Below are 9795 nucleotides of genomic sequence, written 5' to 3' on the forward strand. Positions count from 1 at the left end.
GTGAGATGAAGGGCTTTGATGAGGGGGAGGGAAGCGGGGGAGAGCTAATACATAATCAATACACACATTAACATTCACACAGGGAGCGTGTTCCTGCTCTTTACTCTTAATGTCACTTAATGGAATTTTAATGGATTCCTCAGTTTTCAAAGAATGTCCTTTTGCAACAGATAATAGGTATTAAAATACAAAAAGGACAAGTTATTTCAATCATTTTATAGAATGTGTGCGCAATTTGGAAAATAAATAGTTTTTGACTGACATTTCAATTGAGATATGATTCTCAATAATGGAAGGATTGATTTTATTTTTAATCATAAATCTCATTATCATTGAAAAATATAAAAAAGAGGAAGCTTTTGTATTCCGCTATATTTTAGGGTCATACCTCTTTCACTATACACTATAGAGCTTAGATAACATTCAAATGCATTTGTATTGCAATTAAGTGCAGTTAGAATTCAACCAGAAGTGCAAAAGAAGCAGAATCACAAATGTGTGTTGTATTAGTGTATACATATGGCATATACAAAAAAAAAAAAGTATATAGAGAATGGACACGTATAAACAATATGAAAAGCAGTCTAAATGTTGAGTACCCTATGGATGTAGTATAATAAATGCACTATTATATAGTCACTGTACACAGTGGTATGAATGTGAATGCAGTTCCGGAAAAAAATAAGAGACCAAATTTTTCTTAAATCTCAATGCAGAGAAACTGATAATGCTGAAGTGGTCTCTTAATTGTTTCCGGAGCTGTACATTGTATACCAGTATAGATGTTCTATACATTTATGAATACAAATTAGTAGACTATAGAAGATATAACCAGTATTGACATTTGTATAAATCAAATGAGTAAGTATGACTAATGTGAGTAAGTCACTGGCCCACTTTGAGTCTACGAAGCCCCAGCAGAACAAAAAAGTAAAATATTTGATCAAATCTTTTTCTCACAGGATCTATGTTTTTTACTTATTTAATATCTTATGTTAAGAATATTTCAGGTGGGACCACTTCAAGGACTTGAAGATGAAATGCTATCATTATTAGGACATCGGGCCCTACTCGAAGTCGCAATCACGCTGAAAAATCATTTTAAAAGAAAACATGAGTTTAGTGTCTGATGTTGAGCATTAATGGGTGATTTGTTTATCCAATCTGATGCTCTACACTAAAATGAGAGCGTTGTTGCTTGAAGGAAGAGAGCGTTCTATTTCTATATGAATGTATAAAAGAAAAGCTTTCCATTTGATATGTATTATAGCAAATGTGGTGCCTATGACAATGTAGGAAAGGATTATGATGAGACATTATAAACTTGACTGTCATAATATACCTATGGAATTGAATGAGATAATGTAGGCTATAGCTAAGCTAGGTAGCTAGCTAAATGTATTTTTTAGATAACATAGCTCGCATACTCTTATTTTGGCATTCAGCTGCTACGGCTTCTAAGCTGGAAAACCAGTAACATTCAAACAGCGCTACAAATGTACGTACGGTCAGTCATGGTTCACTTAGCATATTAGCTTTCCAAAACTTTTAACCGCATCTCGGAGTTTCCATCGGCAGAGACTGTTGCTTCATTGTACTCGTGACCCTGACTGGACCAACATGAACATTGTATGTATAAAACTAGCTACCGAAGCACCTGGAGTAGTCCTGTTCTGTTTCTCCATGATATCCCTCGGAGATGGAAAGTCACACAGGATCCACAACAGCAAATACATTTCCCGGCAAATGAAACACCACTGACAAGGCAAATGGCTTCACATTGGCAGACTATTTTAACACACTCATATGTCAAAACAAGCAATATAAAAGTTCCTTATCCCTACATGAGGCTTGGGAAATCTGGGGTCTCTGAGCGGGGAATGAGAGTTGAAGGTGCGTATCACGCTCAGGCTATCTGTTATATGGAGGGAGAGTAATGGCTCGGCCCGTCCGCTGTAATTCCACAAATGCATTTGAGCTTTCGCATTATGTCAGCTTCACATAGCAAACACACGAAAACGATAACAGCATGTCAGTGATGAATAAAAAAATCTATTCATTTGTCCACTATACCTCATGAATACAGCTTGAGCACAAACATGCACCTCTCCATTAAGAGGATATTGCTCTTGGCCTTAGCCTCGGCTTAGATTGTATTGATAGAGCAAATGTATTGGAGATAGAGAATTAAAGGAGCATACCTCCTGCTATAATGCCTAATTTGCTTCATTCATTACATGTGGTCAGAGTTACTGCATTTGCTATTATTTTCCCAGCGGCTGACTTTTATTAAGTTGTAAGAGATGCTTTTCAAACAAGATCTTTCATTCTGAGACAGGAAATGTGATCATGGCATGTAGATATGGCACAATTCCATAACTGATTGTCATCTCCTAAGATGCAGAGACTCTCTCCCTATATATGTATATGTATATACATATACATATACATATATATGTATATGTATATACATATATATATATATATATATATAATTTATATAATGCAGCAGGTAGTTCTATGCTGTGGAGTCCTTCTTTTACTTAGTTATTAACAAAGTTGGTCTTCCCAAATGAATATTATTGGCTCTTTTTTCATGGTTAGTGTAGGATTGCACTAATGCTAATATCTGACCGCCACTGCCGTAGCCTACTACCGACTACAGGGAGCAAAGTATAAACTACGCTGCTGCTGAGACACTAGTCCCTCAAAATGCAATGCGATGGAAGGGTAGTTTTATTTTTAACATGAATTTATTTGCCTCGGGTGTACTGTGGAGTGGGTCAGACTGTTTTTATTGGCAGGCTAGCAGAAACTGTTGACTTGCGCTATAGCCGAGCACCAGCGAACTCTGCAACTAGAAGGACTGGATGATGTGTTGAAAACCGTCTCCACTGATAAATAGCACAAAGTTCTTCAAATTCTTCGGTTTCCTCCTCCGATAAAGGCTCAAACATGTAAAGTTGATGCCAATAGCCTCCATGGTTCATCTCTCACAATTTCCGAACTTCCCTTACTTCTGTGGGTTCTGAGGCAGCCATGGATTGCTCCTTGTAAGAGCAGAGCACGTCATAATTATTTGAATGAGCCCCAAATAAGGCAATTCAGCTTGTTTCATTCTAGGACCAAATCATAGGGTTGTAAATGGGCCTGTAAAACTGCATCTGGACATTTTTTGGATCACCAGATAGATGCATTCTATGGTACCTTTAACTCAACACCTACCTTCAATTGCTTGGGATCGTACTTTGAAGTAAGTAAATTATTAGCAAAAGTCAGTCATAATATTCCATAGGTTATCTCCCTGGTTTTGTTGTTGCATAGAATAGCACTAGAGTTCAGTTACGTTTTCATGATCTTCATAATTTGTAGCCATAAAAAGTCATGGAGTTCACCTTTTAACAAACCTTAAGCAGAAACTATGGAACCTTTCAATGTGACAACTATTTTAGAAGATGCACACAAGCAAGAGGCGTTTACGTTGCCATGAACAGTCTGTAGAGAACTTTAGTTTTCAAAGCATGTTCATCAGCAGTTGGAGGAAACACTGTGGTATGAAGGCCTCTTGAGTTTCAGTGTAAGGTTTGACCATTTACAATCAAACCTAAAGCACAATGAACAGATCATCTCCCCAGCTGTGCAGTGATCTCACACACACGGACACCCCGGTCCATCTCAGTTACATCTCAGCCATCTCGTGACCTGATAACCAAGAGTGTACTGTCATAACACGCTGCTATTGCGTGTTGAGAGAAACCAAGTAGAGGACACTGAGCTAAACCGAGCTTGAAATGTGGACCTGATTGCATGGCTGCGTGCCGACGGCAATTGGCCACACTGGGAGTTGATGGTAGACTGAACCATAGCATACCGTTTGCTGAATGCAGTATTTTTAACTCGTCAATCGTGAAAACGAGGGAACAAAGGGGAGTCTAAATGAATACGGGCCTGGCTCATCCTAACCATCCTCCCTTCAGCAGCCTGTTAGAGGCTTTCTCAAGTTTCCAATGAGGCCGAGCGGAGGCACTGGGAAAGGGAGACGGGTTGAAGGGTAGAGTTTCCATCCCACCTACCATGTGGTGCCCTCACCGGACCTAAACCCACTCCATAGCCACATTTATCCTATTACACCAATCTGCTGGGATCCACTTCATACACTCACAAACAGTCGGAAAATGTGCAATACGATGGAATTGACAAGAAGCCACAGTTGCGGTGCACATCATGTCCATGAATACAATTCCCATCGATTTGGACTGCCAAACATCTCAGTCCGGCTTAATACCTTTATATCAAATCCCTCTAAAAGCGTATAATTTCCAGTGATTGCTCACACTTGCGGCCTACTTACATTCTCATTGACAACCAGGCAGTGGCACGACTCCAGAGAACACACTCTGTCTCTCTAGTGTTTCCTCGTGTTGCCAGCTTATTTATTCTGCACGGCTTTAAGTGGTGGCTGTGGAAAAGGGAGGAAACAAAGAGTCATTCTGAAACCATGTGTTAAATTAATATAGAACTTTTTTAGAGCAATTTTGCTGCTGAGTGGGAAAGTCTAGCATGCTTTAAACCTTTCTCAGCTCGCACATATTTCAGAGTCAGAGTTGAGAAAGTGCAGAGCATTTTACATCATCCCCTTTAAATGGCCGAGTGACATCTAAGCTGTCAGTAATGTTCTACATGAATCTCTCTCTGCCCATAAGGCGGAGTGAGATTGATCTACATTTCCTCTAAAATCCAATCAGTGGCTGTAGTCTGGTGTTCTCTATTGGAGCACTGTCACTCTACTGTAATGACAATTATTACTAACGTCCTGAATAGCACAGAAGTGAATGGTGTTAAAATTGAATACTAAAATCTATAATTGAATAAAAATACATTAAATAAATAGACTACATGCACGATACAACCATAATAGTGTTCCGTTTAACATAGGTATTTCTGCAATCACTGTTTCATCTCATAATACTGTTTTGTATCGCAAAGTCCTTGTTTGTCAATCAAGAGAACAATAGGAAAGCTTTTTAAACTGAAACAAGATCCAAGTGCATTTAAAACTATTTATTATGATTGGTGTAATGTGATAGTTGGTCTTCAATGTTACATTGTAAGCTCCGGTGCATCAGATGGCCGGTGTAGACGCCATGAGAGCCGATGCTGTATGGAGAAAGAAGTGGACCCATGATGGAGCCCTAAATTATGACTTTACAAAGGTTTGACACAGTCCCAGTTCTGCTTACTGTTCAAGCAGTGGGCAGTTCCTCCTGGGCAGCGGGGTGGGCAGTCTCAGATGAGTTGAAAGCAGACTGGTGTGTATCGAGAACGTTGTTCTGATAAAGGTAAGAAAATTAAAGACAGCAGGCTCAGGTCTGAATTTCTTTATCTCAGAAGAGTTAATTGTGGATTAGTTGTGCAAACATTATCAATAGATTGCAAAATTACGCATCATTACCTACATTTAGCTTCCATTAGCTACTGGCCAACCTGACCAAGGAAGACTGCAACAGTAAAACTATTGCGTGTCCTGAATTGAGAAAGCCTTTGCTCTATTGCTTGCGGTTGACCTCAGTCTTTCAGTCAGTCTTTTGATAATCTCAAAGAAAACTGATGTTTTGGATGACCTGGCACAGATGGAGGGTTTTGACTGACTGTGCCAGTCCTGGTCATTTCTATGACCTCCTTCAAGTTAACCACATGTAGTGAGCACTTACTTTTCTCCCCACTGTGACTCTTCCAGACCAGTCAGTGACCAAACAAGGGTCACCAGATCTGTTTCTATCGGAATGACTCAGTGCAGCATGCGATTTAGAATATATTTTAGAGGAAGTTTGTTTCAAGAGGCCAGATTCCATACCACAGAGCGGCAGTGTGTTTGAGCATTTGCAGAAGCACTGCTCCAGTGGGCATTATGTCCCGAGTCCAAGCTCAAGTGAAGCAAAGGGTCAGCAGCGGTCTCTAAACACACTGCCTGGAATCTGCCCAAAACAAAACCCCAGGAACAGAAAGCATAAGGGAATGTCCAGCACACTGTGACTACAGGGCACAGAGTGTCTCTATATGATGTCTTCAGACACTGCCACAGAGTAATTAATGTTCACAAATATTTTCTTTGACCAAATATTAAACAGTAAGAAAAATTACACAACGTCTTCCAAAAAGCATATCATCTTTTAATTACCCCTCAAAATGGCAAATATGGGGTACACATTTACCAATAACCTGATCAGGAGATGTTATGGGGGCGGTGGCAAAGTGGTTAGGGGCTTGGCCTGGGAACTGGAAGGTCACCAGTTCAGTTCCCCGAAAGACCTAGTGCCACCGTGGTGTCCCTGAGCAAGACACTGGTTACCTACACTGCTCCCCGGGCGCCGTACATAATGGCAGCCCACTGCTCCTAACACTAGGATGGGTCAAATGCAGAGACCACATTTCGTTGTCCTAGTACTTGTACTCTGTGCAATGACAATAAAGTTGAATCTTCTTCTTCTTCTTCTTTTGCAATGTTTCATCACAAATACAGGTGAAAAACAAATCATGGCCAAAAGAACAGCAGTTCAATCCATATAAAAGTAAACATGTGTGAATAATATACAGTAGCAGTGTTCCTCTTTTCATAAGGTACAGTTGGAGGTCACTATGACAGACACTTTCACTGATGCTTAATATGTTTAACGATGACCATGAACATTCCCTTACCTTAACCTTGATGTTTTGATTTTAACCGCAACAACCTAGGTCCCCTAATCTTCATTTCGATGATATTTGAACACAAATCATGACTATCTGTATCTAAAACTAACCAGACTTTAAAGAGGCACTACTCTGCTTTTTTTGTGTTTTCTCTCCCACCCACATTTTTTTTCACAGTTGGAAGGCACAGAAAATCGGATATAAATCCTGAAAATATTTTCAGGCAGTAACACTTGCATCTTGTTGTTAAGTTTGGTGGACTGGTGCTTTTGGTTTTATCATGCAGTTTGTTTTATAGCAGATATACATAATGAAAACCAATCGTAGCACTGATATTAGGTGTACCTTTCTTTACACAGAACACTTGCACTTCTGACAATCCAACCCACTGTTTGTGTGCAACTCTCAGTTTGACCTCAGAGGACAGAAGCTGTTGACTCTGAGTAACTCCTGGGTGTTTAACAAGAGATTATGCAGAACACTCGCAGCGCCCTGCCCTCCCACTTCCTTCTGGATTAATGTCTGTTTTCACACCATTATGTTAAGCAGCCACATTAAGAGGAGAACTTGTCATGCCCTCACAAGTGTTTTTTCCTGTGTCCAGCAGCCTCTGTATATTAATGAACCTTTGATTCATTAAAACATGTTGTGGGAGCTGTGGCTGGTGCTGCTTTATAACAGGGTGGGGGGGGGGTTAAATGGATTCAAGGTTAGAGAAGTCAATTGCAGGCGGGCAGCTCCCATTACATCACTCTACCCACACGCTGAGCTGGGACTCAGTGATGTCACTCAGTTTACTCAGCCATTTGTTTTCCTATGACTAGCTCTTTTGTTTATTTTCATAATTTTGAACATCACTCTCTGCCAGCTTTATGTCGACTCTAAAACTCAATTAGCTTAATGTCTCCTGCCTTCTACCGGCGGTAAGAGAGTTACCCATTAAAACACCATTTCTGACGCTTTGTTTGCTTTGCAGGGCTCAATTATCGATGCACCAGCACCTTTTACAGGACCCCCGGCTGTACGCTTTTAAGAGCTCCAGGAGAGGTTAGATCTGGGATTTTTCGACGGCTTTCCAGGGGGAACCTTGGGGGGGCGCTAAACACGTTCACTGCTGCCAATGAAAAAGTCTCCAAACAGGCAGAAAACAACACTTTTTCCCCCAAAGACATAATTTCACAGAACAACAACCTCCCTCTGCTTGATAACTGTTGGCCTCCAGATGATCCATAGTGAAATTATACAGCTCAAATGTATTCCAAGAGAATTAAAGGAGAGTGTAGATACAGTATCATGACCAGGGCTGCTCCAGAGCAGATGGATTGTGCTCAAATTATCTGGCTGTCTTAGTGACTTAGGATGTCAAACTGATAAGATACTGGGACCGTGTCCACATGACACAAATAATAGAACCTAATCAAGGGGAAAAAGTGCACTTCCTCATACCGAGCCTTTAACTTATTACCTCACCCGAGGTAATTGTTAAATTCTGCAGGGACATATTTTGAGCGAAGGCATCAGCGTCATGCTATAAATTCTACCTATGAGTTGAACAGGGGAGAAGAAAAAGAAAGAGATTGAAAGTCCAAGTTCAGTGAGAGTGCAGCCGGCTCTGGGTTTCATCTGATTTGCGGTGGCAATAAAAAAAAAAAATCAGCAGGCCACATGCCGGTCGTCTCAGATGTGTTTTGGATCGAAAATAGGATTAATGTGCTAAAGTGTGATTAGAATGGTTAAACACGATTAATTGGAACGGACTCTGGTCGCCCGGGGAGCTAGGGGTGGAGGAGGTCTGTGTGTGTGTGTGTGTGTGTGTGTGTGTGTGTGTGTGTGTGTGTGTGTGTGTGTGTGTGTGTGTGTGTGTGTGTGTGTGTGTGTTTGTGTGTGTGTGTGTGTGTGTGTGTGTGTGTGTGTGTGTGTGTGTGTGTGTGTGTGTGTGTGTGTGTGTGTGTGTGTCAGGGTGTTTCTAGACAGATTCCAGCTGAACCAAGTGGACAAAGTGCGCTAACTGTCCAGGATTTTCCATGTCTCTCCTTCCGTGTGTGTGTGTGTGTGTGTGTGTGTGCGCGTGCGTATGCGCGTGGGAGCGTGTGTGTGTGTTTTGTGTGCACAAGTGCCTTTTCCCTTTGCATTTTCTCATAGCCAGCTTGTCTCAGAGCAGATTGAACACAGCTGAGAATGTTGGTCTAGGCCTGCAGCTCACCATCCTGGGGGAATAGGCAGGAACCACGAGGCTGGACTTGGCTGGCCCTGCGACGGCTGAAAACTGCCATGCACCCAGGGCAGGGGTCCAGGTGGATCGGCTGGGGAGAGGGGAGTAATTTGGGGGTTATTTAAAATGATCTATTAAACCCCTGAACTTTAATCAGGGTTGCTACTATACTGACAGCCGTGATTTACCTACAAATCAGTAGGATGGGGATGGGAGGGGATGGATAGGCTCAAAATGGGACCACTTCATCTGGATTATTTTCTGGGGCACCGGGGCATTGATGACGAAAATAAGACATTCCTTTCCAAATGCAACAACTCAACATCATCCGCGCCAGGCTGTTGACAAAGAAATTGCTGTATTATCCTTTTCCATCAGCGTAGCCTCCTGGTATTAGCATGTCTTGGCTGGGAGGGGGCTCTTAGCTCGGTCCCGTCAGCGGGGGCCAGAATACCTCACACAGGGTGCTTGTTTGAGTTATGTGTAAATACAGGCTGCCTCTGACAGACACCCAAAGTCAAACTGGTTTACGGCGGGCCATCGGAGCCAAAGAGCAGAACCCAGCACTCACAGGTTGTTACCGCCGCCCCGACTGTCACAGGGGTAATTGAAAAACCGCAGGGGTGTGATGTAATCCACTGCCAGATTACAGAGAAATACACACGTAAATACACAATCATCATAGAACAAAGACCAGGACAGACCGATAAACACGTAATCAGGGTTCTGGTGAGGCCGCGGGCAAACTGTTTGATAAAAAGGTCTCTGTCGGTTAATATCTCTGCCCATCAAACCTGTCAGAGTTTTCCACATGCCTGTCAACCATGGAGACTTTCACAGCTGAAATATTTGATGTTTTTGGGAATTGATACAAACCATTACTAGATTTCAAA

The sequence above is a fragment of the Eleginops maclovinus genome, chromosome 19 (assembly GCF_036324505.1).
Source record: "Eleginops maclovinus isolate JMC-PN-2008 ecotype Puerto Natales chromosome 19, JC_Emac_rtc_rv5, whole genome shotgun sequence".
Lineage (NCBI taxonomy): Eukaryota > Metazoa > Chordata > Actinopteri > Perciformes > Eleginopidae > Eleginops > Eleginops maclovinus.